Source organism: Ictidomys tridecemlineatus, chromosome 6 (genome assembly GCF_052094955.1).
Source record: "Ictidomys tridecemlineatus isolate mIctTri1 chromosome 6, mIctTri1.hap1, whole genome shotgun sequence".
In the NCBI taxonomy this organism is placed as follows: Eukaryota; Metazoa; Chordata; class Mammalia; order Rodentia; family Sciuridae; genus Ictidomys; species Ictidomys tridecemlineatus.
The window spans coordinates 26,701,620-26,728,332 of NC_135482.1; positions in this window are offsets into that span (position 1 = coordinate 26,701,620).

Sequence of the window (26,713 nt, forward strand, 5' to 3'; positions counted from 1 at the left end):
AAATGGTAAGGTCATGGTTTTTATTGGAGTGAATACCCTCAACTTCCTAATCACCCATCCTTGAATTATTTCGATTGCATAGATTGAGGAATAACCCATGTGGGTCGCCCATCCATCTTGCCTCTTGGGCACCATGTGTTGTATAAATACCTCCAGAACTCTGTGCAGGTCAGCTCTCCCCCACTCCACCCCCCCCCCCCCGTTCCCCATTTTCTGGCTGCCATTCAGACCTTGCTCCTTATTTCTGTAATTGTAGCCACCTGCCTTCTCAGAGTTAAACACCACCAGCTGGCTTCTATTATTTCGAGATCTTATCACATCCCACTCATATCAATTCTATCATAGTTCTTCTACCGCCAGATGGCGAGCTCCTCAGTGATGTTGATATACTGCTCAATGGTGCATTCCTAATGGTTTTGGAAAACCAAAGGTCTCTGCGTTCTCCCAAGAAACAGTGCAGGATGATAGGTTTTCTAGTTGTTTTACCTATCACTGGGGGAGGCTATAAGCTGAAAGGGGCATGTTATGGTTGGAGCAAGTGTCAGTCAGCAAGAGAATGCAAAGATCCAAGGTGCACAAAATGATCCAGATGGTATCTGTTGCAAAATAATTGACTTTATTTTCCTTAATAAATCAGTTCTTTCTTTCTCTTATATAATATATGTACAGCCAACTTTAACCCAGTGATGCTAACAAACAGGAAAATTAAAAACAAAAACCTTGAGCCAGATTCTTATTAGCATTAAACCCATCTACTTCTAATTTTATTTCTGAGTTATTAAAATCTTTAAATTTATTCTTTTAGAGAATAACATTAACTCTAGTATAAATTCCCGACTAAAAAGTAAGAAGCCTGGGTACTTGGATTCAAAGTCACAAAGATTTTGTCCTATATTTTATTCTAGATGCTTTATAGTTTTCAGTTCCACATTTAAGCTATGGCCAATTTTGGGCTAGTTTTTGTATATGGTGTGAGGTATGGATGTGATTTTATTTTATGCCACATAGAATCCAATTATTTATGCTGTGTTGAAAAGATAATTGTTTTTTTACTAAACTCTCTTCTCTCCTTTTGTTGAAAATCAAATGACTATCTACACATAAATACATTTATATGTATATGTATTTATTTCTGTACACTATTTTGTCACATTGATTTATTTACCTAACTTCATGCCAATACCACCCTGTCTTGATTACTAAAATTTTAACGTAAGTATTGAAATCAGGTAGGGTAAGTCCTCCAACATTCTTTATTTTCAAAGTTTTTTTGGGTGATATAAGTCCTTTACATTTTCATTCTAAAGGTACAACCAAATTGACAAGTTCTACACAAACCCCTCCCCTCAAAAAAAAAAAAAAACCCTTGTAGAGACTTGTATGGGGATTGGATTGAATGTATACATCAAATTGGAGAGATCTGATATCTTAATAATATTGATACTTTTAGTTCAGGAATATAATATATCTGTTCACTTATTTAGGTCTTCTGTAATTTTTCTCAGCAATAAGATGCAATTTTTGGTAAACAGTTTTGCATATATTTTGTGAGATATACCCTCCAGTGTTTCATGTTTTCTTGATGCTATTATAGACTGTATTTTTAAATTTCAATTTCTAGTTGTTCAATCAATGAGTTTATACAAGTATAACTTAACTTTCTACATTGATATTTTATCTCATAAAATTGGTAAATTGACTAATAACTAAAAGTTATTAGTTATAATAACTTTTTGATTGTTTCAACTTGGACAGTGATTTTTTTTTACTAATAAGGAATTTAACTTGTTTCTTTCTAGTCTAAATAATTTTTATTCCCGTTTACTGCCTTAGATAGAAAGTTCAGTACAATTTTGAATAAAAATGAGTGTGGATGTCCTTGTCTTGTACTTGATATTAAGAAATAAATTCAGTCTTCAAAATTAAGAATAATATAAGTTATGGGCTTATTATAGATAGAGAAAGGTTTTTATTTTCAGTGTGTTAAGAATTATTATTTTTAAAATATGGAATGATGTTGGATTTTGTCTATTTTTTGCATTTAATTAGATTATTATTTTTCTTTTTTAGTTTCTTAATGAAGTGATGGGCATGCATTTGTTTTCAAGTTTTTGACTAGACTTGTTCTGCTGAGGTAAACCCCTTGGCACTGATGTCCTATCTTTCAATTTAATACATCGGTGGTTTCGACCTGCTGACATTTTGTTGGGCATTTTTGCATCTTTGTTCAGGAAAAAAACATTCATCTGTTTCTTGTCACATTTTTCTTTGTTTGAGTTTCAGAAAAGCATTTGTTTCATGAAGAACTTGTAAAGCTTTTCCTCTGCTAACATTTTTCTGGTAGAATTTTAATTATTTATTTCTTTTCTGTTTGATAAACTTAACTCATAAATCTATGTAGGCCTGGAGCATTCTTTTTAAAAGACATTAATGTAAAATTTAATTTCTTCAATAAATATAGGAGTATTCAGGTTATCTGAGAAGATTCAAAGTTCACTTCAACCACTGACCAACTGATAGACTCACTTCTGAATATAATAGAGACAAAGGAGCACTTGCCAACACTAGAGACTTGTAAGGGACAGAGGAAAGAAAATAGAATAAAGTTAGTTTCGATGAGAATTTTTAAAATTTTACTTATGAATTATGGCAGTGGGAAAAATGATGTCAAGGGGTTTTCTTAGTCTAATTTTCTTAAATTTATAAGTTAGATTCTTATCAGATTTCATTAACTTCCATATGTCATATAAAAATAAAAAGCTAGATAGCTCACAGTTAGTAATACTGATATAATCAGGGTAACATAAATATAAAGAAATTAAAATCTTTTACTCATGAATTTTTTTTGAAACCTCATTTATATATTTATTCAATTGTTTTCTTAATGCATTCATAAAGGTAGTTATTCTCAACCACCGTTTACTCAAAGAAGTTTATGTGCAAGGCACTGTTCAAGGTTTGGAAATTTAATGCTAAAAATGTTAAAACCAGAATAAGGAATAAAATAAAAAATAAAAACATAAATCTATGGTCATCCAAGATTGCGATAAAATGAAGCCAGAAAATGGGGAAGATAATGATCTAGGAGCTTGCTGTAGATTGGGAGTTCAGACAGATATTAGTATGGACTTTAAGTTAAAACCTCAAGGATAAAAAAGAACTTGGCACAAACAAATTCTCACAAAGGAAACAATTCACGTTGGAATGAATGGGGGCCTATCTGAGGATCTCAGAAGCCAGTGAAGCTGGAGCAGACAGGGAATTGCAGCCAGGGGAAGATGAAGTAAGAAAAGGATCAAACATAAGAGGCCTTTTAGGCCAAAGTATCTTAGTGTAAGAGGAGGGCCTCAAGTAGAAAAGTGACATTCTATGATTGACGTGCTTAGGGGATTACCCCAGATAGTAGACTCAAGCAAGAGTGGAAAGAGGTAATCGGGTGACAGATGATGGTGGTTTGGAATAAAGTGACAGAAATGAAGACAAGCTGATAGGTATGTGCTGTAGGTTCACCTGAATAAGCAGAGGTGCTGGTGGATTGAATATGGAATTGGGGAACATCTCCCTTCAGTTCATTCTCAAACTTTTGGCCTTGGCAATGGTGCATGGTGCTGTCATTTTCTGAGATAGGAAGTATTAATAAGAAGATTTGAGGGAAAGGGAATAAAAACACCTTGTGGATATGTTAAATTTGGAGTCTCCAATGGATACTCCAATGGAAATGTCAAATATGCATCTATATGTCAATGCAGAGCTAGGGGGAAGCTATTCATTGATTTATTGATTCCACATGCACTTGTAAAGAACTATTATGTGTTAGGTAACTGTGTTAGCAGTGGGGATATTGATAAAAGGAAAAAGTAAGATCATCCCTTACTTTAAAACATTTGCTTTCTGGTGGGAGAAAAAGATATATAAAGGCATAATTACTATATAGTACAATAAGTAATATAATAAAGGGGAAGAACACTTTATATATAAGATGATGGCATAGTTGTTTCTGCTAAAGGGAGCCAGTAAAGGATTTAGTAAGAAGGGAGATTTTAGGGAACTGGAGTTGTGGCTCAGCAGTAGTGCACTTGCCTGGCATGTGTGAGGCCCTGGGTTTGATTCTCAGTACTGTATATAAATAAATAAAATAAAGGTCTATCAAAAACTAAAAAAAAAAAAATCTAAAAAATAGAAGTGACATTTTAACAGTTGCTTACAATTTTAAAGTTGGTAGTATTTTATCTTTAGTGCATACATGATGCCAATTGGCTAGAGTAGAACTTCTGAAAATAATCTTGTAAATGTGCATGAGATCATTGAAAGCTGAGCTTAGTACCTTCAGAAAAACAATATGGGAAATTATCTTCAAATATAAATAGAGACACATAGAAGAATCAATGAACTAACTTAACTGCATGGGCTAAATGTAGCACATTTCTCATATGTTGTATTTTGTCTGATTAGTTTTATGATATTTTTATAAAATACAATGAGTAGTTCAATGGACATCAATTTCCTTTTCATCTCCTTTAATATTGTCTAAGCAGGTGAGAATATTTCAAGGTGTATTTTAAAAATAGCACTAAGCGTTCATATCCTTCAGGTAGTTTCTTGGCCTCAAATATATACCAGATTTTATTTTTAAAAGCTTGCTACTATTATTATCTCTTCTACTTAATTATGGACTCTGTTAACTTCGTGTCCTACCTCTGTCTCTTTCTGCTTCACATATAGCCTTGAAAGCAGCAGTGAAACTGTTTGAAACCAAAAGTTTAATTGCATCCTGTGACCTCCTGGAAATTGTGAGGGCGGGAAGGAGATGAATGATTAGGTAGATAATTTTTTCTCTGCATTCCTGGTACAGAGTAAAGAAACAAGGAATCTCTACAAGGAGGATGCTTTCTGTCCCCTGTCTCCCTCCCCAGTTCCTTGCTAGCCCTTGGGATTATCCACAAAAGCCGATCACATCCTTCCACAGAGCAGGGGCTCTTCCCACCCTCTTGGTTCTGCAGAACCTGCCTCCTGCAGACCCTGGTTATTCACTGTGCTCTGGAGTGTAATCCCCATGGGGCTCTGAATTGTATGTGTTGTCCTCCTTTCCTGGGCTGTGAGAATATGCAACTAACAAACTGCTCTTTCGATCTCATCTATCCAGTGTTCAGCCATCCCCACAACCCTAGACGAAGATTTTCTCCATCACCATTGGAGTGAATAGGAGATAATTAAAACAAGTTGATACTGGAATACACACAGCTCTGTGCCCTGGCCTAGCACAGAGCACATTAAGAACAGGGAGAGTGTACCTTTACTACAAGAATAGTGATTGGATGGCAACTAATTGTTCAAGATAACCATAAGAAATATTTTTGGTTCCTATTGTACCATCTTAATCTTTCCTAAATGTCTTGGAAACTTGATGCTGCATGTCCAAGGCTCAAGTTTTCTTCCTGCCTTCTTGCTTTCACCATTTGGTCTAGTCCTTTACCTGTATCCTTTTTTTTTTTCATTCTCAATTCTGCATGAATTAGTTCTTTTTTAATGATACTCTTCTTCCTGGGTGTGTGTGTAAGGGGTGTGGGTGTCTTTCAAATGTATATATCAGTTGTTTTCACACTAAGCTACCATAGGAAAGGGGTCCAGAAATAAATTTTCTGCCCCATCAAATCTTTCCCATTCTCTTGTGGCCCTTGGCTTCTTCAACTATGATGCTTCAAGTTTGGGTTGGAGCCTATTCTTTGGGCATCAGATCCTGTCAAGTTCAATAGTTAAGATGCTTGTATGAGTCTCATCATTTTGTTTGGAGTATTATATATTTTCTATTGCACTGGGCAACTTTTCTTTAGAAATGTGAAAAAAAATTCCTTATAAATCCAAGCATCAGCTACAGGTATTACTTATATTTCTGCTTCTTGGAACAGCATGGTGAATCAAAAGTTGACTAACATCTATTAACCATACAGGTGTGCCTGAGACTATTCACACTATAGGCTGTGACCCAGCTGCAGTTCAGTCTCCAAGTGCATGGGATTTTTCAGGAAAATAAGAGTTAACATATCAACTTTGCAGCTATTGCATGCACATGCGTAGCCACCATAATCACACATGGTATACACATACAGCTACTCATCTCTTTCCCATTTTTACATAATCAATTTCTGCTTTATTCCCCATCTGCCTCCCCCACTGCAAAAAATATTCTATTTCCATTTAACTCTGATGGAAGATGTGCTCCCCTGTGTAGGGGACACCTGATTGTCCTATGAAATGGAGCTGCAGTGAAAATACTTTGCATTGTCAGTGAGGAAAAGATTGATTTTCTGCAAATGGAGTCAAATTGCAACTGAAAGTGATAGCCCCAGAACTGCCTTCCCCTTCTGTCGGACACTGATTGTCTCTCGATGTGCCAGCTTGTTATTGTATGGGCAGAGGGGAATTGCAGCTTGACGTAATTCATAGCAGTTTCACAAGGGGGAGAGATTGGAAAGAGAGATTGTCACGATGCTTTAATTGACAGAGGTTTGCAGCCCACAATGATGGCATGAGCCATTCGAAGAGGAAGGAAAGTATGTGTGGACTAATGTTACATTTAAATGTCACAGAGATCATTTTGAAAATGGTAAGAAACCCCATAATACCCAATTCTAGTCCAAGCAAGTATTTAAGAGAATTGTCTGTAGTAACATGACATTTCCCAGCTCAGATTTCGGTCTACCCTGAAGCTTTATGATAATTTAATTCCCTTTTGAGTCTTTGTAATGCCTTGGTGAATTTCCAAGGGCAGATTAAAGACAGTTCTTGGGGTATGGAATACATCACCATTACCCAAGTTAGGACATGGTAATTGGTACCAATGAATGAACGCATTTACTCTGGGAAGGTTCTGAGATCAAACAGGTCTAATGAAATTGTCTTAAAAGGATTCTTCACATCATTCTTAAAAAGTGTCTGTAACCCCATCAATTTACATTAAAAGTTTCTTTCGGCCTTCTGGAAAGATCAGGGTGGACATTTACTTTTCACAAATCCGAGTGGATGCCGTCCTCTATTACATAAGCTATGTGCATCCAAGCGTGCTCTCAGTCTCTGTTCATCTAAGACATTTTGCATTAAATATTGTAGACAATAGAGTTTTAATGGAGAAGGAAACTAAGGGAGATAGGAACAAAAACTTCCTCTTCTCAGGAAAGCACTTAATTGAATATTAAAATACATTGCAGAACAGGAGCTTTCTGCATCCACAGATTCAGGTTTTGAAGAGTGAATACAGTCATTGTCATGTCAGTGGTGTAAATCTTAGGTAAGACATAGCTCTCATCTTCCCTTCAGTTCCCAGTTGTTCCTTGACTTGGATGCCCTACCACTATGACCCTCACTCACAACAGATAACATTGTCCCTGTGCCTTGAAAAGACAGCAGTGGGAAGCAGAACCCTGCACACATGTCTTCTTCTCAACTCCCTTAACAGCAGCTTCTTGGAGAGGAGACCATGTGACTCTTCCTTCCCTGACTCTTCCTTCCTTCCATGATCTCCACCTGCTACCCCCCAGCTCCTCCCTACACTGTTCCACTGGAAAGTTTTCTACCATCAACAGTGACTTTCTCACCAGCAAATTAAACCAATATCCCCTGCATGGCAATACTGAAGGTTAGTGGCACCTGATTTTTAAATCCACTCTTCCTTTGTCTTCTGTTTTCTTCTAACCCCAAATACCATTTTCTCTTGTTTTAACTACCCCTCCCCCCCCACTTTTTTTTCCTAATATCTCAGATTTTCCCATTTCATTTTGCACCAAGATGTTCCCTATGCTTGCTTGAGATTGACGGGGGGGGGGGAGACATATATTTGACTCTAAGTATTCTTGAAGTCAAGCAATATGTGACCCCTTAATGCTGACACCTCTTCTCTGCCTTTTTAAAATGTGTGGTTACCCCTCTGTTACCATTTCCCCTCCAAGTCTCTACACAGGCATAGGGATAGAAAGTCGCTCAATCAATAATTGGTACATAGTAAATGCTTAATTAAAATCAGCTAATAATAGGTAGATTTAAATAAACTATTATAAATATTTTAAAGTTTTTTATAATTTGCTTTTGCCATTCATTCTGAATAGTGCTTCCCCCTCTTTAAACCAATTTAATTTACATCCAAATTGAAACTATCCATAAATTATCCTGTCATTTCTTTCTTCCTTCCTCTATATTAAATCATTTCTTTTTTTTTTTGGACTTTAGGTCAGTAGCTCTTTATATATTTCAACAGAGTACCAGTAAGCTTTTCCATAATTTCTTACATAATTAAAAAATACATAATTACATAAACGGGTGTCAAATATTTTATTGTAAAGGCAAAGGTATTGCTTAATGAAATGAAATTGGAAGTTACATATTTGCTTAATTTGGTCATTCAATTATTCTAAAAGCTACATTAGCAACAGAAATCACCATGTAAAGCATTTGTGGATTTAGTTTTCATCACAGACACAGAGTCTCACTCCAAAGCCTCTGAAAAGGTTGCTAATGAGACCAAAAAATGAGCCACATCCTCTGGCTGGCATAAGGAGAGCACAAGTATGAAAAAGGAAAAAAGAAAATATAGAGAAATCAAGCATTTAGGTTTGTCAGAGGACCAAAATTCAAGTTATACCTTCAGTACTGCTAGCTTGCTGATAGTACATTTAACATCTCTAAATGGGATTTTTTTTTTTTTTTTTTGGAAGGGGGCGAGATGTTGGATTCAGGAGATTAAACCTAGGGATATCTAAATGGGATTCTATGAATTGGGAAGAATTCCACATATTTCCTGGTAAGTGCTGAGTTGTTCTTTACAAACACTAAGTGCTGTATACATCTAAAAGGTTATTTAAACTATCTTCCATCCAATAAATATATATTATCTCCTGATTAAGTTAAATTGAACCACAGGAATCTCAATTGCCTTTTTCCTAAAAGACAACACCTTCATGGATCATGCAGATGGCTCCTATACTGCCTGAAGCAAACTGTTCTTACAGTCCTATTACATTATCTCCCTAAGTTTACTTTGTGCATCTATAAAACCTTGTTGAAGGAGTTGTAAGGAGTTATTGAGATACTACAGGTACCTGATTGACACATGGTAAACAGTCTACATCTCCACCTACTTTTCTTTTTTTCATTTCCAATAATTCTTTCATGTCCATCTTCAGGAACTTCTTATACTACCCTGTGTTCAAGCTCAGCAAGGTCACACTGTCTCATCCTTGCCTGCTTTCACTCCTCTCTGGGGAGCGTTTTTCTCTCATTTGCTTTTCTGCTCACGTTTGTCCTGCAAAAATATGTGTGCCTCCATAAAGACTGTTCACTTGTCTCCCCGATGTCTGTCACTCCCGACCGTGGAGGTGAGAACTTGATTTCTGTTTGGAATAAATAACTTCTATTCCAAAGCACTCTATGACTGTGTTAGCCAGTTTGATTTTTTTTTTTTTTTTTTACTATGGTTTAAAAAAATGGTAGGCAAGGTAGGACATCTGGCAACATTGGTCACTGTCCTTTAGGAAGGATGTTTCTTTTATAGTGCTAATGTTTGAAAAAAGTCTATAAAAAAAAGCACTTTCAAAAAATAAAGCAATATCTTTAAAACACGTCTAGACTTGAACTACTACAAAAATCTAAGGAGAACAAAGCTCCAGAAAGATGAGAAACTGTTGTTGTGCAAAGAATTCAACTTTAAGTTGCTTTTTAAATAACCGTCTTGATTTTAAAGTGTTCCATTCAGTAGCGTTAAGTACATTTACACAGTTTTACAACCAAGCTCCAGAATTTTTTTCTTCCTGCAAAACTAAAATTCTAAAATCCTTAATCCTTCATAGGTCTCTACTTGCCCTGTCTCCTCAGTCCTGTTTCTAAGAGTTTGACCATTCTGGGTAACTCAAATGAATGGAATCAAGCAGAATTTCTCTTCTTCCCTTGACTCTCCACCTCCCTCTCTCTCTCTTGTGGCTGGTTTGTTTCGCTTAGAGTTATTCAGATTTTCTTTATCTTCATGTTTTCATTGAGGCAGGTTTTGTGATTTTAGGAATTTGTCTCTTTCATCTATGTTATCACTGTGTCTTGGTGTACAGTGACTCATCCTCATCAACAGTTAATTCTGTAGAATCAGGATTAACATCTGATTTTAAAGAGTGGAACATTCTCTTTTTCCCCTCAGTCTGTCTAGGAAAGCATTGCCAATTTTGTTGTATTTTTAAATAACTTTAGTTCCATTGATTTCCTTTATTTATTTTTCTTCTTCTCAGTTTCATTTATCTCTGTTCTAGTAGGTATTATTTTCTTCCTTCTGCTTTTTCAAGACTACATTGTTTAATTTCCAAAAATTTGTGAATTTTAAAGTTTACCATCAGCTGTTGATTTTAATTTCTTCCCATTGTGGTCAGAGAAGATACTTTTGTAATAGCTATCTTCTAAAGCCTATTAAGACTTAATTTGTGGCTTTGATTAAATTTAGGATAATTTAATTTAAATTGAATTTAAACTCTAGAAAATTCTCATGACACTTGAGAAGAACATGCATTCTGTTTATTTATGTATTTATTTTTTCCTTCCTCTGGGGATTGAACCCAGGGGTACTCTACCACTGAGATACCTTCCCAGTCCTGTTTTTTAATTTTATTTTTAAGACATAATCTTGCAAAGTTACTGAGGTTGACCTCTAACTTGTGTACTGCCTGCTTGAGACCCCACGTCTCTGAAACTGTTGTTTTTTTGTAAAACATTCTGCATATGTTAGATGTAGTTGTTTTATTTTATGCTGTTTATGTGTTTTCTCATTTATTTATCTTCTATTTGATTATTCTATTTATTAATTATTAAATGGATTATTAAAATCTTTTAAAGATTATTGAATAACTGTCCATTTCTCTCCTTAATTATACAATATTTCTCATATTTTTATGGTCTACTAATAGGTATGTAAATGTTTGCACTTGTTATATCTTTGTGTTGTTTTGAAACTTTTATTCTTATATAGTGTTCTTCTTTGTCTGTTTTAAGTTCTATAAGTTTAAAGTTTATTTTGTGTTATTAGTACAGACATGCTATTCTCATTTAATTATATTCTCCTCTTTGACTTTCTGTGGTCAGTTTTCACTTCATTATAATATTTTCACCTTCAGAATTTATATTTTGATTCTTTTCACGTTTTCTATTTTTTATCAATATATACATTTCATTCATACATCATTTTATTTACTTTTTCCATATTTTCCTTTAAGATATTTATTTTAAAGATTTCGTCTTATAGAATCATCACTAAGTTGTTTTTGGAATTTTGTTTTTTTCTTAAAAAGGAGACATAATTTACTGTTTCTTTGTCTTTTAATTTTGTTATTGTTGAAAGTAGATATATAAAACCAAAAGTATGGTAATTATGAATAGAAGATTCTTTTCCACACCAAGTTTTTTTTCTCCCTTTCTTTCTTTTTTTCTTTTTTCTTTCTTTCTTTTTTTTTTTTTTTTTTTTTAATTGTCGAAGGCTCTCTCTGTGCCAAGAATACACAGGTGTAAATTGTAGGGCTTCTTAGGTCTTTTCTGAGCTAAATATTTCTCTGGAAATGCAAAACAACATTCTTAATATTCTCGTATGTTTGATTGCTTTTGAATATCCTAGCTTTTGTTGTTGTTGTTGTTACTGGAAATTGAACTCAGGGGCCCTCCACCACTGAGCCACATCCCAGGGCCTATTTTACATTTTATTTAGGGACAGGGTCTCCCTGAGTTACTAAGTGCCTTGCCATTGTTGAAGCTGGCTTTGAACTCTCAATCCTCCTGTCTCAGCCTCCAAAGCCGCTGGGATTACAGGCATGTGCCACTGAACCAGGCTGAATGTCCTAATCTTTAATATACAAATCCCAAGAGGGGATAAAACGTAAACTGAAGAGATTAGAAGGTACTCCCTCTTTCAGTCCTCTGGATGGGAGCTCAACCAATAGAGGAAGGACTGGCAACAATGATGGGAAATGCCAAAATAATGGCCTCACTCTTCACCTGTGAGTCAGAAGCAGTATGATCAGTCCTAAGAAAATAGATCCTCAGTATTTAAAGGACAGAGTTTTGTTTTATTTTATTTTTTTTTCACAGTGTGGCTCCCGCAAGTTGTGTGCAAATTTTTCTGAAATGAGCATATAGCTGCCTAACATGGGGCTGAAGCATGGGTGATGAACAGCTGCTACTGTGCACACAAAACTAACTAATCTATCGTTCAAGTTTTGCCCCTTGAACTTGCATGCCTCAAGTAGGTGCAAGAATTCCAGAGTGATTGCCTCAGAGAGATCCTACAAGCGTACTCTCATCCAGGTGGGGATGCTTCCCGTTCTACCTTCACCCCTGGATCCTTTATTCATTCTGTCTTTCAAAGATATTCCACATATTGCTTTAGTTAACACATTTCATCATAATTGTTTGTATATTTGCCTCTAGAGCAGACCCAAGGGACCTATTATCCTTCCCTTTGTTCTTGCTAAAATACTAGGGTATTCTTTTGAACAGTTTTATACCCATCTAAAGGCCTCTATTCTCCAGAATTCCCTGCTACTAAGACTAACCTCATGGCACAGTTCTAATCAGTGGAGTGAATGAAATATTATTGGTGATTATTAAATAATTTTGATTGTTGGTGTAAGTTGGCCTTCTTCATAACTGGATTTCTGTTGAGAAGCTAGACATAAAGCATCCATTTTGTAGTCATAAGGTAACCATAAAATGAAAGTCTTATAGAAAGAATTGTGAAATAAAAATGTAAAAAGGAAGCTATAGCAACATTATAGAGCTTGTTTATCATTCCTGAGTGTGCACTTTGGATTGTTTTAATACAAAAATTATCAACCTTTTTGGTAAAGCCAGAGTTTTCTAATTTTTTAACATTATAAAACACATAGAAAATTGAAATATTTGATAATTATATAGAAAAGTAAATTTATGGACAAAGTTGAATGTTCATAATGCTCTGTCTACTCTCAGGTAGAGAAATGGGGATCATAAACTTTTCATACCTATAACACATTGGCACAACATGGCCATATTTTACAGCACATCTGTTGGAAATCCCTGATAAACCATAATAGATTGTTCAGGCAGATGAACACAATTTCTTGTTGATTTAGTTTTTTTTTTTAGCTACATGATGAGATTATTCAGAGAAAAACTATCCACTGTTTACCTTGTTTCTCTATCACAACACAGTGCCAGAAACTTAGCAGTACCTCAAAAAATGTGTTTTAAGTAAGTAAAAAAGAAAAAAAAAATTCAATGGTCCAGACTGACTAGATTCTTCACAGTTCTGTTGATTTCTGATTCAAAGCCTTTACTCATTTTCTCTCTGCCTGGAAAAACTTGACTCCTATCCACATAGCCAAATTCTACTCATCACTTGGTATCCTTCTTCAGCCCACCTCTTCTGCGAAGCTGTTTTAAATATTGACTTTTAGGCAAATATCCTGAGATGGATTAGCTGCATCTTTTTAAAATATAGAACTAGGAGAGTTGCACACACCAAATTGGTCAGAATCTCTCTGAAGTCAGCGCTACGCTTTTCCAGAATTCCAAAATTCTTGGAACCACATACAAAGATACTACTATTCATCACAGAATTTTTACTGGATTTGATATGCAGCCCAGCTTATGAAGATGTTTTGATGGTAAAGTAGGATTCAGATGCTTTTATTTTCAGGCTTTTTATTTTCTTGAACAGTTTACTGCTATCTGACTCATCAACCTTTAGCATCGTGGAGAAGGGTCCACGTGTCTGGAAATATTTAGATGCCTCTAGATCAATGCTTACAGTGTTGTCCTGAACTCTAATTTTGACCTTGAACGATGGAATTATTTTTTGTTCACTCTGAAACTTCTTCCTTTGAGTGCTCATTTTTCCTTCTTCTTCTTCAGTATTTGGGGCAAAATATTTGCCCAGGTGTATCTGGTTAGGTGTACTTTTACACCACCCAAAGTCATTTCCACTTGTGTACATATATGCTATCAACTGGACTCTGATTAGACAGTCTGAAGTACTACCTTTCTACTGGGTTCCTTTAGTGGTTTTTGGAAAATTATACAGAAGGTAATTTGATTTTGCCACAAGGAACATTGCCACCTAACATAGCAAGTGCTTTTGTATAGTTAAGATTCCTTCAGTGGTTTCAATTTTTTTTTTTAATTTGTGATTTTTGTGCGAGGGATTGAAGCCAAGGCCACTTTACCACTGAACTATAATCCCAGTTCTTTTTTTTTTTTTTTGATTCTGAGACAGTCTTACAAAGTTACTGAGGGTCTTTCTAAGGTAATTTCCAATTTAATGTATGCATGATTTCTAGAATTTGTAGCCTATAAGGCTTTTGTTATTTGATGGGATTGAATAACTAATTTCTACTCATAAAAATGACAGAATTCTTAGAGATGGCAAAGAGGAGATAAGTATTGAAAAAATGAACACCGGTAAAAGGACCCAAAGTCTCTACCTTACCTTTTAAAATCTATGTGACTTTTGGCAGTAAATATGTTTATTTGAGACTTAGGTTTCTTACTTTTAAAATGAAGAGGGTTCTAAACTTATCTACAAGAACACGGTACAAGATTCACATAAAATATCCAAAGTACTTTGTAAACCTAAGAATTATTTTGAAAATCCAAGCTGTATTTTTTTTTTGTTATCTAGTAGCTACATATTGACCTTCATTTTCCCCACTAAGTGGGAATTAAACTGTTCATATTTTAGAGGCCCATTTTCTATTGGATTTGTTCAGTTTGCATTGAACAAATATTCTGAATCATTGAAATAATTTACCCCTCGACTAGCTCTGTGTTGGTTTGCTCCCAGTTTTGCCTCCCAGTTGAAGTATTTCTGTGCCATAATTTCTACTCCATGAGGAAGGAAATACTGACTTGATTTAAAGCTGAGGTGATAGCTTGGAACTTTTCCTTTACCTTCAAGGTAGACTAGATCAGTTCATAGAGGCTCTAAATCTGTGAGCATTTCAGCACTTAAGGCTTATTACTGGATTTGGTTGGATGTGTCCTATTTATTTACCCTTTTAGTTTCCAAATCTAGTAGTGTTCAATCCTGAAGGAGAAGTAGCTCCATTAAAATGTATTTAAAACAGACTACTCACTTACCATTGGCTAGTCTATTGCCCTGTAAAATTTGCAACTACTTGACTCAGGGTGAGATGTATCATTGGTTTCTTCTAAAAGGAAGCTCACAGGGCCTGTTTACCTATAATGCTGCCACATACACTCAACTTGCAACTGTTTTTGCATTCAGAGTCATAAGGCTTTCTGCAGGTATGGCTCTCAATCAGTTGTAAAATGCTTAAACAGATGGGACATTGTTATTAACATGGATAATATAGTTTCATTGTATTAGAGTTGCAAGTGATTTTCCAGATAATGGCTTAGACAAATGTTTGTGGAATCTGTCCAGTTAATCTACCAAAAATGCAGCCTGACTTTCAGAAGCAATTCTACTGTTATTGAATGTTTTCCATTAAATATTTAACTTCAGTGAATTTCTCACAAGATTGTTGAAGGACCTGTTCGTTTCTCATTGGAGTCGTTATTGTTGCATTATTTAGAATGATAGTTACCTTCAAAGACCCATTTTAAACTAAATAGCCACATGCTTTATTATATATCAGGTGACTCTTTAAAAAAAATACTCTGCAAAGATCTTTTAGAGGTCTCATGGAGTAAAGGTCAAAGGGTTGTTTGATAATTATTATATGAAATGCTGTAATAGGGACCCAAAGATTAAATTGTTTACTCTGCAAGCTATGAACTAGCTACAAAATGTAATATCATCTATTTATCCCATCAACAGATTGTCTCTTATGTAGCAGTCACTGTATTAGAGGATGATGACAAAAAAAAATAGAGAATTCAAGAAGATGAGAAAATGACTGAAGTTTACTCAGGACTATTTGTTGGACTGTACTATTTAATAGATGTATAACCTTGACTCAATTTTCCTATTGAAAAGGGAGGAATTATAACAATAAAAACCTCCAGAGTTGTTGGAAGAATTAAATGAGATATGGCTGTCTAGTACAAATGTAAGCTCTCTGTAGAGGGAGAAAAAGTCAAGCAAACAAAGAATCAAAACTAAGGTTTTGAAGAATTAGGCATTGTTTTAGTCAGCTATTTGCCAATGTGACCAAAAGACCTGACAAGAACAATGAAGATGAGGAAAAGTTTATTGGGGTTTATAGTTTCAGAGGTTTTGGTTCATAGAGGACCAACTCAATTGCTCTGGCCATAGATGAGGCACACCATCAAGGTAGAATGGTGTGGCAGAGGGAAACAGCTCAGGACATGACAATCTAGAAGAAGAGAGAGAGCATATCAGGGACAAAAAATACCTAAAAGGCACAGCCCCAGTGACCCAACTCCTCCAGCCGCACCCTACCTTCCTATAGTTACCATGCAGTTAATCTCTATTGGGGGATTTATGCACTGATTAATTAAGTTTAGGCTCACAAAACCCAATTATTTCTTGAATTATCTTATATATGAGCTTTTAGGGACACGAGAACAGGAGTCCAAAGTAGACATCACTTACAGCTTTCCCAAGATTTCTCAACGGATTAATACCTTAGCACCTTTCTTCAGATTTTATTAGTTCCTAGATTCTTTGTGACTCTTAACCTTCCTGACTTATTAATACCTGTGAGAATTTGGTAAACCACCATATCTACTCCTGGTTTGGGAAACTTGCTTTTCCGGCATTATATCCACCTCAGATTTTTTTTCTAAATTATAAAATATGTACACCAACACTAATACCCCTTCACCAACCAATAAGCAAAAGACCGTGAAAATAATCCCGGTTCTTTCCTGTTGTTGTTATAACCGATTACCATAAATTTAGTGGCGTAAAGCGACACCAGTTTATTAATGTGCAGTCATGGAGGTAAGAAATTTAATTTGGGCCAGGAAGTAAGCTCCTTCTGGAGACTCCAGGGAGACTCCTTTGCTTTGCCTTTCCAGCTTCCAGAGGCTGCCCATATTCATGGACATTGGCTCCCAATCAGTCCAACCTTAGCTTTTCTTGTCATATTGCATTGTCTGACTCTTAACTCTGCTGCCTCCCACAAGAGCCCTTGTGACTATCATAGTCCCATTTGGGTCCTCTGTAACATAACATATTCATAGGTTCCAGGAATTAAAACATGGCTATGTCTGGGAAGCCATTATTATTCTTACCACAATAGCATAGGAAGATGAAGAGAAATCTGATCAGGCAGTAAAAAATATGGCACTTTCTTTCAATAACCATGATCAAATTCATTAGGATCAACTGAGAAAAAAAGTTTAATGAAAAGTGTGAGTTATAGAATTTTGTTTGTAGAAATAGTATTTTTTAAAATAATAGTTTTGAATAAAATAAAAGTTGATCAGATCTAAGATAGCTGGAAAGGGCATAAGAGACATCGCTGATAAATTTGTCTTATAAAACATGCAGGAATATTTAGAAATTAGCATATAGATTCATAATGAAATAATCATAGTTTATTATTTGTTGTAGGAATTTAGAAATCACAGAGAAGTTTCTTGGATATTATTTTCTTCTTAATACACTGAACACCCTTACATGCTAGATGGGATGTAATTTGAACTCTGAGATTCTGTGGTATTGAATGAGAAGCTCAGGGTTGTAGGTTGGAATGCCAGTTGAGGGTTAGAGTGGCAAAGCTCAAGTTTGTGGACTCCAATGCTTGAGGGTACCAGATCCCCTTAGTCACTGAAAATTCCCTTTCAAGTCTTGTTTATAGTATAGAAGCTCCTTGACATTCTGGAAGGCCATACTCTAATCCTACAGAAAAATTTCTTAATTCACAAATAAGCACGGTTCTTATTTTCTTAATTCTAGTAGCACTTGTATTGCAAGCACGGATGTGAGTGGCTACTACCTTCCAGGTGACTCTTATTCCACCTTCTGTTACCACCACCTGAAAAACTATTGTCTTTTATTTTCTGGACCATTTCTAATAAAGGATCAAGTATTTTTTGATCACTTTTGAAAATGAGTTGCCTGAAATTGCTTTGAGGATTATTAATTGCTGTTGAATAAGGAACCATGCACCTGCAGCTATTCAGCACTGGATATGGCTTACCAGAAACTTCTCATGTGAAAGGCAGAAGCTCTGCAAACCAAATCTCCACTCAAGTGCATCTGCTTTTGGAAGGCTCCATGTGGGGTTTATGGTACATGTGCCATCCGTGTTCTCCTTCTTCAGTCTCTTCCCTTGAGGGTTCCTACTCAGGTCAGGGGTTTGATGCTCTCACTCCACTGAATACATTTTGTATGTATCGGGAAGTCAATGTTTTAGGTCAGACCAAGACAAGTATAGACCTAAAATTTGGTACAAAATCTTCAGTTATATCTGGTCTCAAGGATAATACCTTATCTATAAACTATCTCCAAAAGATCCCAGAGTGAAATTACATCATTCTCAATTTATTCTCTAGATATAACCAATTAGTACCCCGCTGTTTTCCTGGGGTAAGACAAAAATCTTCATTTTTATATAAAGGTAAAAAGTCCTGTTTATTGAGAGATAAAACAAACAACCAATAACAAAAATCACCAAACACTTTTCTGGGCTCTCTAATTTTATAGAGACTATGATTTAAATTTTGCCTATGCAAAACAAATCACTGTGTTTTAGGTCATAGGTTTCATGCCCACATAATCCACCTGAATATTTTTCAATCTTCTTCCAAATTTACTTAGCTAATTTCATAAGTACCCATTAGTAGGATCACAAATAGCTTATAAGTGAACTAAATTATCCAGGGAAATTTTCAGTCTAGTCTCTGTGTAGATCACTTCCGATCTGCTTATTGCAATTAGTCAAGTGCATCTAGGAAAACCCTTACTCCATCTACAACACCTTTTTCTCCACCCTCTTCACAAGCAGTTTGCTTTCATCTTGTTAAAAACAGGAAAAGCTGCTATTGCATCTTCTCGGAATAACTTATTTTTCCTTAATAAATTCCATCACGTATGTTACTATTCAGCCAGGGTTATGACTAAGGTGGAAAGGAACCAATGAAACAAAACATTTGCAAGGCACTCTATCATTTTGAAAGATTCCAGTTCCATAAGTCTTTATGACAGACTTGTGCTGTATTTTGTATCAACAGCTTGTCACATGGGTTCCAGTTCAGAGTATGGGTCATTATTTTCCAAATTGAATTTGCTTATCTCTCCCTTTATGGAAAACACTACCCAGGAAGCCAGCTCACACTGCTTTTAAGAGTATTCATCTGAACTCTATTTCTCTCTTTTTTAGAGCACTGTGCACTGGAATTAATAAAATAATGCATGTATATGATAAGATTTATTTTAATCAGACTCTTCTGTTCCTCTGATGCCTGAGACTTCAGGAAAAAACTTAAAACTTTGATTCTTTTCTCTATTTCACTTTGAAAACGCTCATTTTACTGACTTTTGCTGAAGATATATTTTTTTTTTTTAAAAAAGCCTTGCCATTTGGTTCCTTGATTATTTAAAAGTGTTAGGTCTGAGATCCATCCCCCCCTTTTTCCTCCCACATATTCTCAGAGCAAGTGACCTTGTTTCAAGCTGAATATAGTGCTTTGCTTTGATGTTTGCATCCCGCCATCTTGTACGCTCCCATTACTGTTGTCTGTTCTTATTGGTGTTGACGGACTCATCCCTAGGAAACAGCCAACCAAAGAAATTGCCCTAGGCCTAAAGTGCTGGGGACCTTCAGATTTTTATTAGTAGGCTGCAAATCAGAGCTGGAGTCAGGGTGAGCCAGAAGCATAAGGCCATGGCAGGGGAAATTCTCCGACAGAGGATACTGTCAGAACCACACATCTTTCAATGGTTTATCAACCTCACCTTCTACTCTACATCCTCCCTTCCCCCACAAAATGTAAGCAACACGATTTCCTCTGTGCATTTATGTATCCTGTGTATTAGGTTTGGTTTCAGGCAATTATCATCACATCTGGCTGTCTCTAGTTAAAGTGAAACTTATTGAGCTGTTATGGGGCTTACAATATTAATAGGAGGCCAAGTGTAGAAAAAAATGATATAAACTGGGGAAACTTGAGGGCTGGGTAATAGGAAGTATGTCAAAGGTCACGCTGCAGAATGTTTCTGCAGTAGCTGAGATGTCCATAAGGGCAGTTTTAGATGCAAAGTCCTAAGAACAAGATCTGAGTGACCACAGAAACTGTGTAGTCAAAACTGAGTTTTTGTTTGAATTGCAACATCTCTTCGGCTGACACCTCATGTTGAGAGAGGTAGGCCTATAGGTAATAGCCTTGGTAAGCAGTTGAATTGAAGTTCCCATTGGTCTCAATGACAGATCACCCTTATGAATAAGATAACATGCCCATCCTTCCTGTGACTCAGCATTTGGAAAGTGGTACTACACAAAGTTGGGAATTCCCAAAAGTTAAGAAGGGGGTGGGTAATTGAAAAGGAATTTAAATATTGGAAACATATTGAGAAAAATCCACTGCGTGCCTAGGAAACTAAAGATCTCCTTTGTTGTTTATTTGTGCTTTCATTTTCCCCTAGAATGAAACCACTCACAGGGTCAGAAAGAGGCCAAAAATAAAAAGGATTTCCCTACTTATGATTGGTGTGGTCTCCAACATGTCTAAGTTCAGTTCCCATAGAATTTCATAAGATTTCATGCAAGTGATATTATAGAAAAAAGATAAATTAGTGGTTTTAAGAACTAGGGAGACATTTTTACTATAGTGATTATAACATCTTTAGGAAGTGAAAATTGTACAAGTTGTATAATTTATGAATTGTGACATTTAATAACATGGAAGTTTAGACTAGATTTTGGTTTTGCTTAAATTAACTGCATTCATATTAGTAATAATATATTCTTGGTATAACTGGAATAATGTAGCAAAACATCATTTAGGTTTTTATTTTGAGTATTTGTAACCATTAAGTAGCTTCCTGATTAAAAACACAGGCTTTTAATTCCTATTCTTCCCTAATATCGCAGTAAAGGTAAAGAGTCAGAAATGGTAAACACACACACACACACTCACACACACACACACACATACACACACACACACACGTGTGTGTGTGTACGTGCAATAGGAGACCAGATTAGACTGAAATGACAATTTTAGCAGTAAATGGAAAGTGGAGGGAGGAGTTGGCAGACCTAGGAAAGCTATGTTGAAGTTCTAGGTGGAAAGAAAAACAAAATCTGTACTTAATTCTCTCTCCAGAATCCTGGAAGCTTCTGGAAGAGGGCATCATATAAAGCAGGAAAAGTTGTGAGGCTGCCATGAGGAAGGTTTCAGTCTTTCTGGAGGTAGGTAAGTTCTCTTTCCCTGGGGTGTACAGACAACATACTCAGTCATTCTAAGCCTAGCAGGAGACTGGGTGGATTTATACAGAATCAGAACAAGAGGCTCTGGGCTAAGGGGCAGAAGATAGAATAGAAAGCACAAGAGAGAAGTCAAACTGAACACAGAGTATTAGGTCAAAGTCTACACACCAAACTGCACAGCCCCAAGTTCCTGTCTATAGATTGGCATACACCACCACTAGGGGGTAGAAGGGTTCATCTCTGGGCAGATGTCAAGCTTGAGTGTAGGGTTTAGGGTTCCCAATATGAAATAAAAGGGTCCCTAAGAGATCATTGTTAAAGACAGCTCTCTCCATTGAAAGGCTCCATCTTCATTTCAACTTTTAATGCTTTAACTTATAAAATAAATGGACAACCAATGTTGTTTATTGAGAAAGATCCCCCCCCCAAAAAAAACCCCACTAAAGACCAAAGACAAAGAAAAAAGGAATTCAGAAAACATAGAATGAAGAGAACAGATGAAACCTAAAATTAAACTGTAATTTATATTCTCAGATAAATGAGAAGTCATTGCATCCAATAGGGTAGTAAAAATGGAACTGTCAGTTTAGTCAGATAAAGCTCTTGAAAACTAAAACTAGAAATATTAAAATAGAAATGGGAGTTTTATTGAAAGAGCTAGATTACAAAACTAAGGTACCCTCATAGATTCTAGAACATAGCAAAATGGGATTACAACAGGCATAGAAGGATTTTAGTCCTGGACATACAAACATAGTGAGAGGTTAAAAAACAAGAAAGAAATTAGAAATAAATAATCAAAAAAAAGTTTCAAGACTTAAGCACCCAAATATCCAGATCAAAAAAGAAACAAACAAACAAGGAAGAAAGGAAAGAAAGAAAGAAAGAAAGAAAGAAAGAAAGAAAGAAAGAAAGAAAGAAAGAAAGAAAGGAAGAAAGACCTAGCAAATGTTCAATGCAAGGTTTTTTCATAGTGATCACACTGAGGCCAAACATTAGAGTGTTTAAAATTACTTAAACATTTTTCAAATAACAAAATTAAATAGGTCACATCTAAGGAAATAATTTAGTATCATATTGAACTTCTGAAGAGAAATACTTCTCAGCCACAAATCAGGGAAGAAATGCTGATAAAATTCCAAATCTTCCAAAACCAGAAAAAGACATTACAAGAAGAAAAACTTGAGATAAATATCTCCCATGAACATAGATTTAAACATCCTCAATATATTAGCAAGTCAAAGCCAACTCTCTCTCTCTCTCTAATATATATATATATATATATATATATATATATATATCAAATATATCTGTCAGCAAACTAAGTAGAAAAGGATTCTTCAACTAGATGTAGAACATTAGCAACAACAACTACCACCACACCCAGAAAACATTTACCATCATGCATAATGGTGAGTATAACTAAATGCTTTCCCCCAACGAATAAATGTCCTTCTTGGTACTTTTATTCAACATTACAGTAAAAATTCTAGCTTATGCAATAAGACAAGAAAAGGAAATAAAAAGTATACAGATTCAGAGGGAAAACATAAAACTTCATCCATAGATGACATGATTATATAAAAAATATCTCAAAGATTTAACAAAAAAAATAAAATATTGACAGTATAACTGCTGGTGGGGATGTAGAGCAACAGGAACTCTTATTCTTTACTGGAAGGAACACAGAATGGTGTCCATTTGGAAGATGGTCTAGCAGTTTTTTAGAAAGCTAAACATAGTTTTATTATGCAATCCAGAAATCCAGTGTACAACCTTTGTGGATCCATTTGTTTTATTAAATAGTATGCACATATTACACATAAGTTTCCTCCATATCTTTTCATGGCTATATAGCTCATTATTTTTATTGCTGAATAATATTCTGTTGTTTGAATGTATTAGAGTTTAGTTATCCATTTGACATTTGAAATTCAAATCATGGGTACATACCTGTTGAATTCTAGACAATTGTCCCACAAACAGAATGAACTTACTCTTCCACAAGACTCCCCATTTTTTTTTTAAATCACTTGTAGGAGGGAGCAGGTTCAGGCTCGAGTCCAGAATGTTTCACTATCTAAATATGTTTTAGTAGAGTGGGGGTAGGAAGAGGTTTTTCAGAAAAAGTTTTTCATTCAAAGCATCTTGAGAATGGTTTCTCTTTCCTTGAAGGTTGTAAACTAAGAAATTATTTGACTTCTTCTTCAAACTCTTACTATGCAAGCACCGATGATCAATAATCACAATTTTTAATATAGGCAAATAGCAGGCCCAGAGAAGTTGCTGGTCAATAACAATTTTAAAATCCAAGCAAGCACCAGTTCATTCCAGTCTTTGATTAAGGTTTATTTCTATTTATTTCCATTTTCCACAACTGACTTTCAGTACTTCTTGATGAATCTTCTTCTTTTTCCTTAGAAATGCACTGTGTTTGGACTGAGTAGCTTTCTTAGTCTTCTTCCAGCTTTATAAACTTTGGGAAGTCCAACACCTCTTTTCAGTATAAGTGAACTCTGTCCAATACAGTTAAAGTCAGCAGTGTTTCTACCACTATAATTATCTTACAAGTTGACTTTCTTATATGAGTTACTTGATTCCATTGGATAAAACTCCTTGAGACAGGTAAAACTCTACTATATGTTAAGTATAAGGTTTTTCTAGGTAAGCTTTAAGATTCTTAAAGACCTTCATCTAGATAAGAGACTCAAAAATATAATCTTAAATGTTTCTGAGTTCACAAGGTGTCTTATGGTGTCCTTTGATATGATCTTTACCCTGGGACCATGTTTTCTTGGTAATGTCCTAGCTTTAGCCTCTGCCCTGAGACTATTTCTCAGTTTTACCTTCTTTTCGAGGAAAGACCATGATAATAACTGATCTTAATTTTCAACACATCAAGACCTGATTTCTTTATATTTCTTATAAATAAATTCTGTCTGGAGATGATAGTCACTTTTATTTTTTTGCTCTTCTTACTCCTCCAACACATTATCATAAGCAGCAATATGAACCCAGATGATATTTTTGACATTCTGCCTAGGAATCCCTTCAGCCATATTCACAAGTTCCCTAGGTACATGAGCTTCGATTCACATTACCCCAGGTGGCAATTTCACAAATGACTCTAAAAGTACACAATTCATATCTTCTTATCTCCAGTCTCAAAGGCAACATTTTCCCAGCTTTTCCAGAGTCTAGACTAGTTTCAAAAGTGAAAGAATTATGAAAGTATTACTAACTTCCCAAACAAATGAATGTCACTCATTTCAGATTTTCATTATAGCAACACTTGACCTTGAGACAATTATTTTATTTATTTACATCTGTTTATATTTTGAATTCTCGATGCACAACAAATACCCCAACACCTAATGAATTCAACCAACAATCATTTTATTTGTTTTAAAGTTCTGCAAGAAAGAAGCACTGCAGCTTAGAGGTTATTTTGATAGTCTTTCTCATAGGGGCTCATCTGTCTACTGTCCCCTGAATCCAGAAGAGGTTGGTTTAGATAAGGTGCTGCAAGACTTTCATCTCTCTGCCTCCATCTACTTTCTCCTGCTCCATGGCATTTCTCAATGTGAACTCTCCTTACACAACAACTCAGGGCTCAAAAGAGCAAAGAGTGGACACTGCGAGGTCATCTCAGGGCTTGGTCTTGTAATTATATAACATCACTTCTGATAATTTCTATTAGTGTCAGTGAGTCATAAAATAGACATAAACCACATTTAAAGGGAGGGCCCCATACAAGGGCATAAGCACTGGGAAATCTGATCAATTGGGGACCACCAATGTGAAAGGGTACCACATTCCATATTTAACCAAACAGTTTTCTGAAGACTCTAGCCTCGATATATGATTGAACCTTCCAATCCATTCTCTATTCAGTAACCAGGGCATCTTTCAAAAGTACAAATAAAATAATTTATTGCTTACAATTCTGTAGTGGATTTATATCACATTTAAAATGTTTTACAAGATCCCACATACTATATATATTTTTTTGTTTTTATTCTGCCATCCTAACTCTTCTCATTTTCCCTTAGGCGATAGCCACACCGACCTCCTTTCAGTTCCTTGAACATATTTAACTAATTCCTGCTTTGAGATCTTTGTACTAGCCATCACTTCTCCTTGCAATGTTCTTCTTTCAGGTATTTGTAGGTCTGAGCCCTTATCACCCAAACTTCAGCCTCAACAGGAAGACCTTGAAAGGGACTCTTTGTCAATTCAAACAAAGGTGATCCTTTGCCCTTCCTCAATACACAGGACTTAATGTTTCCTATTTAATTTTTATTTTCCTTTGCTCATTCAAATGTAAGATCCGTGGGGCAGGGACTATGTATGCAGGGTCTAATATAGAATTTGTTATATAGTCACACATGTTTGTGTAAATCAATAAATGAGCATCCCTACTTGTGGTGATATTCTTACCACTATTGTTATGGTTGCTTATTTAAAATAGCAATTACAATAGAAATAGTTCAGAAGAAAAACTAAATGTTTCCATCAAAGATGGTTTCTGGATTAATTGTAGGGTCCTTGTGGCCAATCAAGTGGGTAGGGAGGGAAGATATATTCCCAAGAGGTCTCATCACACTCTCTCTTGGCCTACAACTGCATGAGACTTCCATGTCACTGGAATTAACTATTCTTGGTCCCAGTTTCCTATTTTTTTACAAGGCTATTAAAAATTAAAAATAGTATTATAGTGCTTGACAGAGGAATCACCTCTGAAAAATCAGCTGTCATTATGGTTAAGAAGAGAGGGAAAGAACCTCCAGTCCTGGAAGGGATCCTCACCTTTCATCCATCATCTATACGTTAGTCTCCAAATGCTGGACCATGAATGTAGTTAGTGTGTATTTTCTCATTATGGCACACATTAGTGTGTTTCTATTTATTTAAATAGAGATCTCCATCATGAAATGTATAGTAATAACAAGAATAAAAGTAATAACGTATAAGGAAATATTGTCTATGGGAAAATTTTACTTACAATTAAAATGGTTGCTGAATATATCATTTAAAAGCATAGCCAAATTACTTATTGTTAAAACTGATTTTAAAAATTGGGGCATTTCCATTTTTCCATAAATAACCTGTGACACCACCAGGCATTCTTTCAAATGGAAGGAAAATGCTAATATACTGGGATTATTTCCCAGCTCTGTCTTTTTTTTTTTTTTTGTCTTTGTGAGGTCTTCCCATATAGCCACACACTCATTTTCATGGGTGGCATTATCTCAAGTGTTTTTTATTCCTGAAATTTCATGTGCCAAGCACTTCATATAATTTTCAATCCTCATGACAACTGCAAGGCAGGTATTACAGCAGGGGAAGACAAACGT